Source organism: Chaetodon trifascialis, chromosome 5 (genome assembly GCF_039877785.1).
Source record: "Chaetodon trifascialis isolate fChaTrf1 chromosome 5, fChaTrf1.hap1, whole genome shotgun sequence".
Taxonomy (NCBI): Eukaryota; Metazoa; Chordata; class Actinopteri; order Chaetodontiformes; family Chaetodontidae; genus Chaetodon; species Chaetodon trifascialis.
In genome coordinates, this window is record NC_092060.1 from 1,559,308 (window position 1) to 1,576,405 (window position 17,098).

Here is a 17,098-nt window from a genome sequence, read left to right on the forward strand (position 1 = left end):
AGAGGGCCACTCGTGGTGGCGCTAGCCTCCCGACTGGTGCTGGTGATGTTAGCCCTTCGGCTGTCGCTGGTGGTGGAGTGAGCCACTCTGCTGCTAGGCTTGTGGCCGTGGGCGCGACCCTGCAGAGGGCCGCTCCAGGTGGTCATGGTGGCGCTGGCGTTGCCGTGCCCGAGATGTTTTGCTTCTGGGAGAACTGCTGAGATGTAGAAGTTTGGGTAGTTTTCCATGCTTTCTCCGATGGCGGCTTTTGGTATTTGGGTTGTTCTTAGGCGTGACAGTGTGGTCATCATAGTTAAAATCATGCAGAGACCACGGACTGTGCCTGCCACTGCGCTCCTCACTCGCTTCACCGCCATCTTTTCACTCCCTGCTGTTCACAGGAGAAGAGAGCAGTTAAAAACATAAAATCAAGCTTGTGCTTGATGATAAAGTCATTGATTAAGAATGATTTGCCTGCTAAAGACCTAACATTTAAAAGAGCTAACTTGAATGTGCTAAAAAGTCCAACATCCCCATGTTTTAGAACATACTGTGGCTGACATGGAATACATGTTAAATTCGATGATGTGATGTTTCTGGAGAGATGGACCGATCTTCTCCTCCTACTTATTGAGACATGAATCAATGAAGCTTCCGGCACAATGGGCCCTGGCTTTTCCTTGGAAAAGTCAAGCATAACATTTGCCTTAAAAGTTGGACCCAGAACACATCAGTTACCAACACAACTGGCCGTGGAGAGGGTGGAGGTGGTGCCCGTCGGCGCTGTAGTGGTGGAGGGGGACAGGGTGGTTGTAGGAGGCGGGGTGGAATTTGGGGGGACAGGATCCCAGATGGGCGAGAAGTAAGCCTGATACCAGTGCTGACAAGTTTGTTCATTTGGTCAGGAAACTCCAGCAGGGGGGAGGAGGGTGATGCGATACCCAGTGAAGATGATGAGCTAGATAGAGTTTGGGCAGTGGGAGATGGTGACCTAGGTGGAGTTTTAGTAGTTGGAGATGGTGACCTAGGTGGAGTTTTAGTGTTTAGAGTCAGTGAATCCTCACGAGCAGTGGCCCCTAGTGGAGGACATGAGGCATCCCCTTTGTTGCTCTGGCATCCCACATGGTTAGAGCATACAGGCGGGGGAAGAGTTGGTTCTCCTTCGTGTTTTGGTGTTCGCTGCTTTTGTTTGGACTCCTCTTGTCTCTTGTCCTTGGGAGAGGGAACAATGTGACGCAAGAAGAAAGATAGGTTGGAGGCAAAAAGTTTTACTCCTGACTTGTTTAGGGAAAGTCCGTCTCCTTTGAAAAAATGTCTGCGGTCCCAGAAAAAGTTGAAGTTGTCAATAAAATACACTGAGTGGACATTACATGCAGTTGAAAGCCATCTGTTTACTGCTAACAATCAGCTGAATCTCTCTCCTCCTCCTCTGACTGGTGGTAAAGACCCACTGAAGAAGACTTAAGCATTCAGAGAGCTCACTGCATTTAGCAGTTTACCTAAATCTTGTTTGAGCACTTCAGATTGTCATTTAGCAATATCATTTGCCCCTGTGTGCAGTACAAGGTATTTCAGTTGGAATTTCTGCAACAATACTGAGGATTTTGTCGGTCATGTTGGAGACTGTATCATCAGGAAAGCACAACACTTTTGTGTTTTTCCTGTACATTCTTCCCACATCTTTAATAGCAGAATCACCAACAACCAGAGTCTCAGGACCAGTCAGTAGCTTTCCTTGTAGCTTTCTAGCTTCTGACTTCCTGTCAGGCCTTACCCTTCTCTTTGAGTCCAAGAAGTTATCCAGGTTTTCAGTTGGAGATCCAGGGTCTTGCAGTAGTGGAGAAAACCAATTTTGTAACTGCACACTAGCTGGTTTGGGAGCTTTGTTGCTCATCTTCCCTTTAGCTTTTATCCACAGCTGTGTCTTACTCTGCACAGATGTTGAGGAGGATGATAACGCAGGCCAGCCTGTCGCATCACAGGAGGAGGAGGAACAAGCCAAGAAACACCCAAGTTTGCTGCACATCTACAAAAATTAGAATATTTCAAAACAAACACATATTGGTTGTCAAACAGAAAGCAACGGATGTCAACAGACAACTTCGAGTGCACTTGTGAGCTCAAATCATGTAGCAACTCCCTATGATGGGGCTGGAGACAATTGCATTTTGTCTATTCTTCCAGTTTATGTCAAAATAAAAAGGGGAACCAAAATCATGGAAACAAACACTTTTGTAGACCCTGGGAGTTCAGGGACCTTCTGTACTGATCCATTAGCAAAACAGCTGAACCTCCATGGCAAGGAAACAGAGATCGTTTTGAGCACAATGAATGCAACCAAAAGAGTAAAAGGATGTCTTGTCAGAAACCTGGAAGTCTGTGGAATTAATGAGGATAAATATGTCATTCTTTCAAAGGTTCTTACTCAGAGGAGCATTCCAGTTGGAAAGAAAAACATCCTTATTCAGGAAGATATAAAGAAATGGCCCTATCTTGAAGAAGTGAAACTTCCACATATGGATGCTGATGTTGATCTACTTGTTTTGAGCCCTGGAAAGTGATTCACAGCAGAAACAATGGACCATACACTGTCAAAACTATTCTTGGATGGACTGTTAACGGACCAATCAGAGGACAAGAGGATGGCGAGAAACGTTCCATTACAGTAAATCGGACATCAATTGACACCATAAAAAGGATGCTTATGCAACAATATGAGATGGACTTCCCAGAACGTCACTGTAATGAAAATGTGGAGATGTCAATAGAAGACAGAAAAATCATGGATTCTGTGTCAAATTCAGTGCAACATAAAGAGGGACATTACTGTACCAAACTGCCAACAAGGGACCCAAGAATCAGGATGTCAAACAACAGGGATGCAGCATTTCAACGTACACTCACCCTTAAGAAAAGGCTCAGCAAGAATCATAACTTCCATACAGAATATTCTGCTTTCATCACAGACACGTTGAACAAAGGATATGATAAGTGCCAGAAACACAATTGAAGAGGCAGGATGGGAAAGTATGGTACATTCCACATCATAAAGTGTACCACCCAAAGAAGAAGAAACTGCGTGTTGTATTTGATTGTGCTGCGAATTATCAGGGAGTATCTCTCCAAAGGCTGCTTCAGGGCCCAGACCTAACTAACACGCTTCTAGGAGTTCTGACTCACTTCAGACAGTAGAATATGGCAATGATGGCTGACATTGAAGCCATGTACCACCAAGTGCGAGTTCCAGAAGAGAACACAGATCTTCTGCGTTTTCTTCGGTGGCCAGAAGGAGATCTGACTCAAGAACTATAATATATAGAGTATAAAATGGTTGTCCATCTGTTTGGAACTACTTCTTCCGCCAGCTGTGCAAACTTTGCCCTATGCAGAACTGCAGAAGACAACAGAACCTGCTCATCGCCTCAAGCTGTGGAAAATGTGTTGAAGAACCTTTATGTGGACAATTGCTTAAAAGCAGTGAGCAATGAGAAGGATGCTGTCAGACTGTGCAAAGAAAAGATTTCCTGGGATGAGGAAATTCCCCAACATATTCAGCAGGAATGGTCTGTTGAATGAATCAGCTGCCTCAAGTATCCAGCTTCCAGGTGACCAGGTGCATTAAGCCGACTGGATTTGGGAAAATAATTGATGCTCAGCTCAACCACTTTTCAGATGCCAGTGAGAGTGGTTATCGGACAGTGTCATATCTAAAACTGACAAATGATAAAGGCCATGTTCACTGCGCGTTTATGATGGGAAAAGCCAGAGTCACTCAATTAAAACAAACAACAATCCCACGTATGGAGCTTACTGAAGCAGTGATGGCTGTAAACTTGGACAAGTTGATGAGAAAGGAGGTTCAGATTGATCTTCAGGCCTCAGCGTTTTGGACAGATAGCACAGCCGTGCTAGAATATATAGCAAATGAAGCGCTGTGGCTGAAGACTTTTGTTGCAAACAGGATCATAGCCATCAAAGAGGCTACAAATGTGGAGCAGTGGAATCATGTGGATACTTCTCAAAATCCAGCTGATTGTGCTTCACGTGGACTCACAGTGGAGCAGTTTTTAGCCAACCAGACTTGGACAGAGGGGCCATCATTCTTAAAGGATGCAAAGAGAAGGGTGATGGATAAACATTAATTCATGGAGCTCTCTGAGGATGACCAAGAAGTAAGGAAAACAATAATTGTTCATTCAACACTTACAGAAGACATGTCTCCAGTGAGAAAATTAATGTCACTATTCCAGCTGGTGGCGCCTAAAGAGAGCCATAGCCTGGATTCTCAGGGTCAAAGGTCACCTAATGTCCAGAAACAACACAAGAAAAGGAGTTAATGTTAAGGCTTCATCATACCAAGGACCTCTGACTGTGGTAGAGTTGAACAAAGCAGAAATGGAGGTTGTTCAATATTGCCAGTGTTGCAGTTTCCAAGCTGAGATTTCAGCTTTAGAAGTAGGAAAACAGATGCCAAAGAGGAAAAGTCCAATCTACAGACTTGACCCATATATTCAAGAAGGAATATTGAGAGTTGCTGGACGACAGTATCATCAAAAGATATGGTGTGTTGTTTACATGTCTAACAACACATGCTCGGCACATTGAAGTCTCACACACTAGACACAGATTCCTGTATAAATGCCATCCGACGCTTCGTGTGTAGAAGAGGACAAGTGACTCAATCAGATCTGATAATGGCACAAACTTAGTCGGAGCTGAAAGATAATTAAGAGCTTCTCTACAGGAAATGGATCAAACCAAAATACAAAACATTCTAGTAGAAAGAGGGATCCAATGGATTTTCAATCCGCCTGCTGGACCACACTTTGGTGGTATATGGGAGAGGCAAGTAAGGATGGTAAAGAGGATTTTGAAATCAGTGCTTCATGAACAAACAATAGATGATGAGTGTCAGCAAACCCTTCTCTGTGAGGTTGAAGCTATAATCAATGATAGACCAATAACAGCATCATCCAACAGCCCGACGGACCTTGAAGCATTAACACAAAACCATCTGTTGTTGACTAAGAAAAAGCCATTGCTTCCGTCTGGTCTGTTCAGTAAAGATGATTGCTACTCACACCGAAGATGGAAACAAACTCAGTACATGGCAGATTTATTTTGGAAAAGGTGGATAAAGGAGTACCTTCCAAACCTGCAGGAGTGCCAGAAGTGGAACAAGATCAAGGAAAATCTTCAGCCTGGAGACATTGTCATGATTTTGGATGAAAATGCACCAAGAAATTCCTGGCTGCTTGGGAGAGTAGTACAGGCAAAGATGGATTGCAAAGGTCTTGTTCGCCGGGTACTGGTGAAAACAAAATCAAGCACCCTGGAAAGACCTGTCAGCAAGCTTTGCCTCATTTATGAGTCCCAAGACTGCAAAACCAAGGGATGAAGATGGTTTCCTGACATTCAAAATGAAAAGAAAAAATACAAATCAAAGGACTGTGAATGAGATGTAATGCAAAACTAATGAAGTAATGGGATACATTGTTTAACTGTGGAGATGTATTTTTGTTATTGCAGTGTATGCAGTTAAAGAGTTTTTGAGTTAATTATAAGACTTCCTGCCTTATAATTATGAGCCGGATTTGTAGAAGCCATTTTATAATGGTCTTTATTAGTTCAGTTTTACAGTGAATTTGAGTTTCATTTAATTTAAGTAGACATTATTAATTGCATTATGCTGATTGACAAGCATCATCCTGAAATAAATATACCATGAAATAAATGAAATAGGCATTTTAGGGAGAACTTAATGTTATACAAAAAAAAAAGCCAGCCTTCAAAGAGATACTTTAAATGTATAAAAAGAAAAAAGTTTTATTGAGGCAAACCTTTATTTATTTCAGTGGATACTGATGTATTTAGATATATATTTGATTTCTTAATCATTTATTTCATTGCCTACTTTTTTATTTAATTTAGGAAGGTGTAGCTACATTTTTCATTTATTAATTAATTTATTTGTCAACTGTTTACTATTTCTATATTTCATTTGATATTTATTTACTTAATTTCTAATTGATATATGATACATCACTTGCTGGTTTATTTCATGACCGATTTATTTGTTGACTGATTTATTTAATTATCTATTTTAATTAATATAATTATGGCTGTTCTAGTCTTCCATAGTTGTCAGTCTGAATGCCTGTTTCGAACATTCAACAAGCAGTTTGTTTTACACATACTGACGCCACAAGTATAGCCTCATAAAACCCATAGCTCAGTTTTAGAATCTTGCGTCAGCTCTTTTTGAGAGGGTGTAAAGTATATACACTATACAATATATAAATATACAAACCATCGCCGAAGGTTCTGACACTTTTTCTGACAATTTGAGTTATTTACATATTCCATGACAACTCATTAATATTATGTGAGGTGATTTTTTTTTTTTAAGTTCTATACATTTTTGGACTTTCTAAGAATTTTATTAAGAAAACAAAAAGTTCTATTTTTACCTCTAACTTGGTTCTATAAGGTTATATCTGTGAGCCAATCAGCACTAGGGGACCGATCAAGTTCTGCTTCTATGTCATGTCACCGCTCTACTCAGTGACAGCAGGCAGAGAAGACAGGAGATGAGAAAATATCAGGCAATACTATGTTTAATGATCAGGCTTGAGGATTTTTGGCAATGTTGTAGGTAACTGAATTGTGTTGTCATCCTTTTTTCTCCAAGTTAGCTCTGTTCTATGGGAATTGCTCCAACATGCCTGTGATGTTTCGATTTTGTATGTCTGTTGTTCCTTGCCCATGTTGTGCTATGATGTCTGTGCCTTATCTATGAACACAGAGACTTCCTCCGTGACTTCACTGAGTAGATGTGATATCAGTCCCTTGAGCATCTGGTCAATCTTAACTTCAAGTGCATCGATGGAGAAATTAATCTGTCTCACTCTCTTGTTGAGCAGTTGATACTGAACCCTTTAAAGAATTCCATTACCCCTGTGGCCTTTCATGGTGGCAGCCAGGTATAAGCTGCTGGGAATGATCCTGTATTGCCTGCATCTCAAGTTGAAGTGCAAATGCTTTCTGTAATCTGCAACTTTTCTGAATGTGTGAGTATTTCATACTCCTATACAAGTCACAGGATGATCATCCCAAAGTATGTAACGATATGTCTGTGACAATTTCTTATTCATCTAGGTCCTTCCAAGTGCTTTACAAAGGCAACTGGACTTGTTTGAGGTTCTAGAAAGTGTTTCACCTCTCATCCAATAGGCTTCTTCAGTTCTTATTGACTGGTTGAGGGTCCCAGGCATTTATCCTCTTGCAGGATTGTTGACCCACCTAGCCATCATGTGAGTCGTTGGGGCCACATGGAGTCATGGTGTCATTGACCTCCCTGGCCATCATTTGATTGTTAGGGTCATGTGACTCATGGGGCTCTATTTTCGACTCAGCCGCCGACGCAGTAGTATTTTCGAGCAGCGCAGGCAGGCGCACGACGCACTTGGTATTTTGGTAAACCGAGGCGTACAGAGGTGCGCCAGGATGGGCATTGCGCCGCAGTAGGGGGGAGGTGTCAGCATAATAAGAATTGGAATTTTTGACCATTTCGGTCTGCGCTGGTGGCGTGAAAGTGCGCTGAAAGCTCGCCACCTCAGACCTGGTCAACTCTGTGTACCAGCGGCACAAGTGGATTTTTATAAACCAGCGGAGTGGTGCGCTCACGTCACCAACACCTCACAGTCAGGTTTCCACAGTGTCTGGCATTTCACTGCAATCAGTTACTAGCAACAGCCGCAATTCAATGCAACTATCAGCACATACAGTCAGACCTATATTTTGATCAGTATCTCATCTGACCACATCGCGTTCGGCATGCGTAATGGTCACTCACCCAGACCGAGGGAGTGGGTGGGACTGAGATGAGAAGGGGGAGGAGATGCGTCGGCAGCGCAGCGCACGAAAATACCAGTAAATGATGATCCAAGGAAGGATGGTAGGTTCTGGGTTTCCAACATGAAATATTTCAAAAGAACAATAATGCTTATCACTGTGCAGTGTCACTGTGCAGTTACATGCATATTGGAGGCAGGAGAACAAAAATGGCTTGTATCCTTTTTTCCCCAACCCCAGAACATGTGGGCCAACTTTTGACAACATGAGACATTTAGCCAGGGGTGGTAGTCAGTAAATTTCTTTGAATTCATTCTTTTCATACAGGCAGAAGAGTGTCACATTCTTTAGAATTATTGCAGTTCAGTTTCATTTATTTTAGTTAAACAACAAAACAAAACTGTGCACTCCCAGACACTTTCTGTTTGTTACTGTTTGTCAGACAGAGACTTTAATCAAGACCACATAGCTTAACTGCCAGTCATGCTTCATATTGCAATTCCATGGAATTGAAACGCTAGAGGAAGCTCCTGAAAATTGTGCTCGCCTTTCTGTTCCTTGAAATCTAAATTTAACTTTGAATTGAGAATCAATTCTGAATCAAATGATATTCTGAGAGTCAGAATCAAATTGAATCAAATCAAATCAAATCAAATCAAATCAAATCAAATCAAATCAAATCAAATCATGAGATTCCTTAGGACTCTCAGCCTTGAAACATATTAACTTCTTAACATTAATTGCTGTATTGATGTTAAGAAGTTAAGAGTTCAGAGTTGTCCCTCTGAACTTGTATATTAAACCTGTATCCAGCATCCCTTTGTTCTAAATGTGCATTGCATGGGTGGCTTGATTCATGAATCTTCAACTGCACACTCTGGGTAATTGTGGAATGCTATAATGAATATGCGTCATATACTGTATACCAAATACCAACATGTTCATAAATACAAATAAAACACAAATACCAACCTTTCTGACCAATCAGCATGAATGTGACTGGCGCTGTGCAGGAAACTGATTTATCAATTAGTCTTACCTACTAGTAGTGGTCAATGTTTGCAATGCTTCCACAGAAAAAAAGTTTCTCATTTCCATTCATCCCTGGCAATTTTAACAGGAAATTTGTTAACCACTGCAAGGTTGGAGGTGGAGTCAAGGAGGAGAAATTGCCCAACACAATACAGCAGGAAACATGAAGACAAAATATCACGCAGGGATGCTTTCTTGTTGTTGAGAATAAAGTGATACATAAAGTGATAACCACTTAGATAGCTTGGCTTTACTCTAAACTACACCCAGTAGATGGCTTTCCTAAATATGCCTATATGAGTGATATACTTGTAATATGACCAATATGTACTATAATAACTGTCTAATCAATATAATCAATATGTAACTGTACAGTGAACATAATGTGGTAATAAATGTAACATGTATATTATAATATGTAAAACTTCTTCAACTTCCTTATGATAACAAGGGCTACACACACACACACACACACACACACACACACACACACACACACACACACACACACACACACACACACACACACACACACGTATGACTGTTTACTACCAACACAGTGATTACACTGTAATTGCTCTGTTATATTTATGTAGCTGTTATATTTATGTAAATGGTAGTTTCATAGTTATATTCTGATGGACGTGTGTGTGTGTGTCTGTCCTACATCCAGCCTTAGTGTTCTAACTGGGTCACACCAGAACCCAGCTGCAATACTGCAACACCGGCTAAGAGAGCATGTGCAGACACACTCACACACAGTTCAGCAGAGATTAACATAGCAGTGCAGACACACGCTACAGAGACTTTAAAGGAAAAAGACTGCGGAGATTGCGCGTATACATTGTGAATATACAAGTGATAGCAACAAAGAGCAACTGGGGATGCGTTGTCATGGCAACCCTCTCGGCAGCCCGCCCACAAGTTTGCATGTCGGTGGGCTTTACACCGTGAGGGAGCGAAAAAAACACGGCGCAGAGTGAGGCAGTGTGTGATTGGTCACACCCCCTTGGCTTTGTGTGGCGCAAGGAATTGTGGGTAGCCCTGACTGAACGCCCATTTGTGTGTGAGTGGGAAAGGATTGAGGGGGGCCTTGTGCATGTGAGAGTGTGAAAGAGAGAGGGGAACACTGGAGGACGACGCTTGTGTGTGTTTGCGTGTGGGAGGGGAGGGGAAGGGAAGGGAGGGGGAGGAGTAGCAGAAGCAGAGTATGTGTGAGAGAGAGGACGATGAGCTAGTTTGCGTGTGTGCGTGTTTTTGGGAGAGAGCCGCACTACCATCAGAAGCTGCACAAGGCATTTTTAACGGATTCTCTTTTTTAAGGGAGTGGACTATTGCTAACTAAGGTATGAGTCTGGCTGTCGCACTGTCTGTCTGTTTTCCGTCTGTGTGACTCTTTCGCCAGGTAGCTTGTTAGCAGCAGCTGCTAGTTAGCATTAGCGGCATAACGTCACAGCACTACATATAGAGAAACAGAGAAAGAGATGAGTGATAGGATAGATGCAGACATACTGTAGGAGAGAGAGATAATTTAGGTTTGTAGAAAGTACGAGAAATGGAGGGAAACAGAAATAAATGATGAGAGATGGAGGTAGGGGGAGCGCATGACAAAAGGAGGGGGTGTGGTTTAGTGCTTTGGACAAAGGAGGCTGACTGATTGTTTACTACCACCGCAGTGAGAGACGTGAACGATCAATGTTCCAACCTTCTCTCTCTGTTACTCTCACTTTCTTACTATCTTTGTATTGTGTACTATGCTTCACACAGTCGTGTGCTCCCACCTTCCTCTCGTTCTTCTGCATCACAGTTTTTCTCTCCTAATCTCTAGAACCAGCATATCATTTCTCTTCCTCTTGTCCCGAATCTCCGTTTCTCTCTCTCTCTCTCTCTCTCTCTCTCTCTCTCTCTCTCTCTCTCTCTCTCTCTCTTTGTGTGTGTGTGTGTGTGTTTTGACAGTATAGTAGTAATGAAGTTAGCAAAGCTGCAAGCTAACAGCTGGCTCTTCTTTAACTCAGTGATTTCATTGCCAGGACCGGATCACTTGCAGTAGCAGAATTTGTCAAAACACAAATAAAGCTATACTCATAACAGAAGGTGGTAGTAGCAATAGTAGTAGTAAATAAAAACAGCAGTAGTAGAGGTGGTGGTGGTGGTTGTTCATTAATACGTTTTTATTTTTAAGCTTGGATATTATTTAGCTAAATTAAAGGGGCACCCCACAGAAAGCCTGTGAAAAAAGTAGAACATCCTGATTCTTCTCTAGAGAGGAAATTTGTCAAGAACAGTCTCCCATTTGAGGTGCTCTATTAAATGAAGAGCACAGCAAACCATAAGTTGTCCCACATGTTTGAGGTGTAATATTTGATTTTTAAAGACATGCAAATAAAGCAGTGAGATGCACCTTCTTAATTATTTGAAAAAATTAGTTAAGAACTAATTTGGATATTGATTTCTAGGTTTGGGTATGACAGCATTCTGACTCTGAAGGAGCTGTCATATCAGAGAAAAATAACCCTGACGAAAATATGATCGATGTATGTTAGCTTGGCCTTGGAGACTGCAGGTTTATCAAACATCCATAAATTCTGTGCAGGTTCTGGGTAGAAATTATCTGCAAAAAGACAAAAAAATACCATACACTACTGTCTCATTCCCAGTTCTTTTACTTTACACAGGTCCCCTCCAGTCAGGGTCAACTGGTGTTGATGCAGATAAAATCATGGTGTATAATATGTGAAGATTCTAAACTGAAGTCTTCAGATTAAGTTATTCCAGTTGTTCTCAGAAGGATTTTTAGTAATGTGTTTGATGACTGGCATCAGTGATGATGTCACTTGTGTGTATCTTGTGGGAGACCAGAAAATAAACAGCTTTACCTGAAGTTGGCTTTGTTTGACAAAGTTGAGTAACTTGCAGTTCTCTCTGTCTTGACAGTCCTACACACTTCTCTGTCCAGGATCTTACTTTTTTGGCCTTTTCAGCACAGATTGCCTCTCAATGGTCAGCCAACAACCATTTGATTGTCAAAGGACCAGTGAGACATCCAGAAACCTAGTAGAGAGAAAAACTGGTAAAAACTCTTTCCGCTTGCAGCCACACCCAGCTAACTGGTCCATTGCTTTGGAGGAATTTGACAAATCAACCTCTCAAGTTCAGATTGATGGTTTGCAGTGCTGTAGGAGCCCAGGAAGCCAGCTTCAGGGCACCAGTAAAGATGGTGCTGCAGCCACTGATTGCTTGCCCCCACTGCCTATGATCATGGTCTTGGAGTGCTGGGCAGTCCAGGAATGCTTTTGGATGGTTGCTTCACTCCATACATGTGGCCCTTGTTGCACCCTGGGCCTGGCAGCTCAGGTGCCTTCCATGGCCCTCATCTCTCCTGGTGGGTCACAACCACTGCTCTACCTCTCAGGATGGTTGAGCATGTTACACCTGGAATCATCTCTCCCCCAAGCAGAAACACCATCAGTGGAATCCCCTGCCCTGACGATGCTGATCTTTGGTGATTCCATCATCAGTGATATCAGGGCAGAATAAGCAAATACTTTTTACTTTTGCTGTGAATGATGTGGCTAAAAACATCCCCCAGCCTCTTGGAAAACCATCCTACAGCAACAAAGCTTGTGATACTTGTTGGTATAAACAACATCAGTTACCTGCAGTCTGAACTGCTTAATCACAGTTTTAACCTTCTTTCTAACTCACTGAAAGGCCACCATGGGAAAACTTTATTCCCAGTCCAATTTCTACATTAGCTGGTGGAATTTGCTGTTCTCTTGACTTCTCAGCTTGCACACATGGCTCCACTCACACTACGTCATGCATAGATTATTTTACTGGGACAATTTTAATCTCTGTTTGGAAGGTTCCTACTGTACCTCTGGCAGCTTCATCAAGCTTGGCCACCCCCTACAGGTATGGACTTTGTCTCTCAGCAGCCTTAACTGAGAGACACAGTGTTGCCCCGGAGTGTTTTTAGTTGTTATCTACCAATAATTTTCGTTATCTTAATTAATTTTAGCATTAGAACCCCTGTGATGTATACTCCAGTGTAAATGTACACTGGCTATCTCCCACAGACCAAAAACATACGCATTAGGTTAATTGGTGACTGAAATTGTCCTTAGGTGTGAGTGTGAGCATGAATGGTTGTCTGTCTGTATATGTTGCCCTGCGATGATTGGTGACCGGTTCAGAGTATACCCCGCCTCTCGCCCGTTGACAGCTGGGATAGGCTCCAGCCCCCCCGCAACCCCGAAAAGGGATAGTCAGGTATAGAAAATGGATGGATGGATGGATGGATAGCTCCAAATAGGAATGAAAATGAGGTACAGGCCTACATGTGTTTTGGAAGGAGTACCCCATAATGTATATTAATATTTAAATGTAATGTGATTCATTTTGAGTTAGATAAGGAGTAGGGTTAGGCATCTCATCAGCATTTATTTGGCAGAAAACCCAAAGTATGTTACATTTAAAACAGTCAGTATACTGTGTGACATGTCAATAAAGTATATTTCCATTCATTAGCAACAAACACCAATATTGGGCAAACTACAGTGAGGGCAATAAATATTTGATCACCCTGTGATTTTGCAAGTTCTCCCACTTAGAAATCATGGAGGGGTCTAAAATTTTCATCGTAGGTGCATTTCCACTGTGAGAGACAGAATAAAAAAAAAAAAATCCAGAAATCACATTGTGTGATATTTTTTTAAACAATTTATTTGTATATTACTGTGTCAAATAAGTATTTGATCACTTGAGTCAAACAATTTTAATATTTGGTACAGAAGCCTTTGTTAACAATTACAGAGGTCAAACGGTTCCTATAGTTCTTGACCAGGTTTGCACACACTGCAGCAGGGATTTTGGCCCACTCCTCCATACAGATCTTCTCTAGATCTGTCAGGTTTCGGGGCTGTCGCTGAGCAACACGGTGTTTCAGCTCCCTCGAAAGATTTTCTATTGGATTTAGGTCTGGAGACTGGCTAGGCCACTCCAGAACCTTGACACGCTTCTTACGGAGCCACTCCTTGGTTTTCCTGACTGTGTGCTTCGGGTTGTTGTCATGTTGGAAGACCCAGCCAAGACCCATCTTCAACGCTCTGACTGAGGGAAGGAGGTTTTTGCCCAATATCTCACAATACACAACCCCGTTCATCCTCTCTTTAATAGAGTGCAGTCGTCCTGTCCCCTGTCTAGAAAAACACCCCCAGAGCATGATGCTTCCACCCCCTTGCTTCACTGTAGGTATGGTGTTCTTGGGATGATAATCCTCCTTCTTCCTCCTCCAAACACGGCGAATGGAGTTAAGACCAAAAAGTTCTATTTTGTATTTTCTGTTCTATTTTTATTCTCAAACAGGTGTTACTAAATTAGAATCATGAGCAGAGTCGAGTTGGACTATTTAAAAGCAGCATAGCAGGTCTTTGCGGGTCAGAAATCTGTCTGATAAGCAAGCGATCAAATACTTATTTGACACATTAATATACAAATAAATTGTTAAAAAAAACATACAATGTGATTTCTGGATTTTTGTTTAGATTCTGTCCCACAGTGGAAATGCACCTACGATGAAAATTTTAGACCCCTCCATGATTTCTAAGTGGGAGAACTTGCAAAATCACAGGGTGATCAAATACTTATTGACCTCACCGTATATGGAAAGTGTAGTGAGTTAAGCTATGTATGTAAATTAAGCTTCACCACACCGAAGTCACCCCCAGAGAAAGTATGTAGCAAGCTAAGCAACAGCAGCATGACAAAAGTAGTTTACTGCATCAACGCTATTTTTTGTTCAAATTGAACCAACTTCATTTAAAGTCAGTGCTATCTCAGTGATCAAACTGGGAGTCAAACAGGCTGGCAAAAAATGTTAAATTCAATTACTAATTAAACAATAAGATGTGCTCTACTCCAAAAATGGCAACAAAAACAAACAAAAAAGATGCTGCACAGTGTGTGCAGCAAGACAACCAGCAAGGACCAGTGTACCCTGCTTAGAGGTCAGGTCTGCAGACAAGGAAGAAGGATAATCTCTTGGCATTCACCACATGCCTTAATTGTAAAATTGGCGTGTGTTTCTCGTAGTATTACCTTCACATCTCTGTGTTACCGGAGTCTGTGTTTTAGTGAAGGAAATAGTAGTGAGTGCAACTCCAGCTCTTTGAGTATGTGCTTTGTCCTCTACCTGCATGTTATCACAGCCACAACGAAGCACATTATTTTTAATATGCTGAAACTAGGGCTGGGCGATATGGGTGAAAACTCTATTGCGATATAAGTGTTTTATATTGGTCGATATCGATAATTATTGATTTTTTTTATGACATATTTAAAATAAGGACCAGGAGAAAAATACATTCAATTTAAACATTTTTATTTTAAATTAAACCTTCCTCTGATTATAATCCCCTCCTGCAGGTTTAGTGCAGGAAGTTCACAAGCTGATTCACCTTCTGCTGAAATGTTTTCAGATATGTGCAGTGTTTTGGAAACATAGTAGAAACTGAGGTGGACTTGACATTTGTAACATACAAACAAATAAATATGATAGACAGTACAATAAGATTGACTGAACTATAAAACCAGTCTAGACATATGAACAACTTGCCACTGGGGGGCTTAAGCAGCACCTTCAGTAACTGACTGCTGCATCCATTGTGTATGACAGAACGCTACCACAGGTCCTTCAGTCCTTCATCCCTTTTCTTTCAGCATCTCCTGCAAATGCCAAATTAGTCTAAAATCAATTTTTTGATAGTATATTTTGACATTTTAAATACATAAAATGATGAGTGTTCGGTTCCAAACAGACAGGCACAAATCATACATATATGTTTGTAAAATCCCCAAAACTGACAGAAACACCACTGCTATCTTTGTGAGAGCCAGTAAGAGTGTATGGGCTTGGGGTTTGGACATTTTGCTGGTCCTCACTTTCGGACAGACAAAGGGCCCTTCAAAGGGTGGGTTGAGGGTTGAGACTTGGTTTTAAGGGTTAGCTTAGAATTATTTTCTATTTTTTGTTTGTTTTCACTTTTCTGTGGAAATTGACTGCAAGTTTTTTCAGTGTTTGTTATCACCTAGAGTTGGGCGGTATTCAAATCTTGATACCGTCAAACCTTTCTCACATTTACCTGGTGTATATGGTATTGATGTAACTAATTAAAAAGTCACTTTGCAGGGCAGCGTGACATGCGCGCAGTTCAGATGATCAGTGCTCACTCTAGGAAGCACTCATCCTAACTTGTAGCATACCAGAATGACAGGGAGAAACTCAGCTAGAAGTCCCTACCAAGCATTGCCACCTAAACGAAACATAATTCATACTCTATGTAACAAAAACATGAAAATAGCGCACGTCAACCGTATGGCATCTGCTGATTTCACCACTTCGCACAAACCCGCCTCCTCACTGTGCGCTCCCTCCAATTTCTAGATTGGAGGGAGCGCTCTTCGTGCGATAACCTATCTCTGGGGTTACTTCCTTCTGGATCGTCATTGGTGTTTCTATGGTGACTTTGTGTGCTGCCTCTAGATTCTCTTGACTCTGACTGGTCGATTGAGATGTTGATCATCAAAATAGACCAATGGGTCGCTGAGCTACTGACCAGTGTAACTGCGCAGTTAGTTTCACCGCTCCGTCTCATTTATACATGAAAGAGGATAGCACTTGAGGTGTTATTTTACTGTTTCATTTGCATTTCGTCCTTTTGTGAGAGCTAAGAACAATAGCAAGCAGAAAAAAGGCTGAAAAAGTGTTTTCAACTGAGGAGTTTCTCCTTATGCTTGGATGAGATGCACCCAAATGAGCGCCTGGATATACCTGTGTTAAAACATCTGTAAAACTGCTCAGGTGTAGGTCACCTTTTTCTTGAGTAAAAATTCAACCAGATACATTGAACGGAGTGGACTTCATTTTTGTTATGACGATGCTACAATTATGTTAGGCCCCTACAGACCTATGTGCACAGCATTTTTTTTAACGGTAATGAAAATGATACTGTTGCTATTTTTAGATACCACGGGATACCTTATTACTGGATTACCGCCCAACCCTATTATCACCATTTATGTTTTGGGGTTAGTCACACTCAACAATGCTTATCCTTTCAGAGTATGATTGGTTTTCATCTTCCAAAACTGTTAATCAGTTCTACAAGGTTGTCTGTCCTTATGCAGTTTTTTTTAAATTCTGACTTCAGGGCTACAAGTGGATGTCTGTTAT

General features: G+C 41.5%; 1 protein-coding gene across 2 annotated transcripts in view; it reads left to right on the top strand.

Annotated features, from left to right (window-relative positions):
* The window catches only part of LOC139331309 (storkhead-box protein 2-like), a 162,086-nt gene that overhangs the window by 96,707 nt on the left and 48,281 nt on the right, over nucleotides 1-17,098 (top strand). Inside the window, exon 1 of one of the 2 annotated variants that reach the window (XM_070962721.1) lies at nucleotides 10,034-10,211. The exons of the other annotated variant lie outside the window; for it this stretch is intronic. The gene's annotated coding sequence lies outside the window, so the exon portion shown is untranslated. Of the gene's footprint in view, nucleotides 1-10,033; nucleotides 10,212-17,098 lie in introns of those variants that run through there. 2 annotated transcript variants of the gene reach the window in all.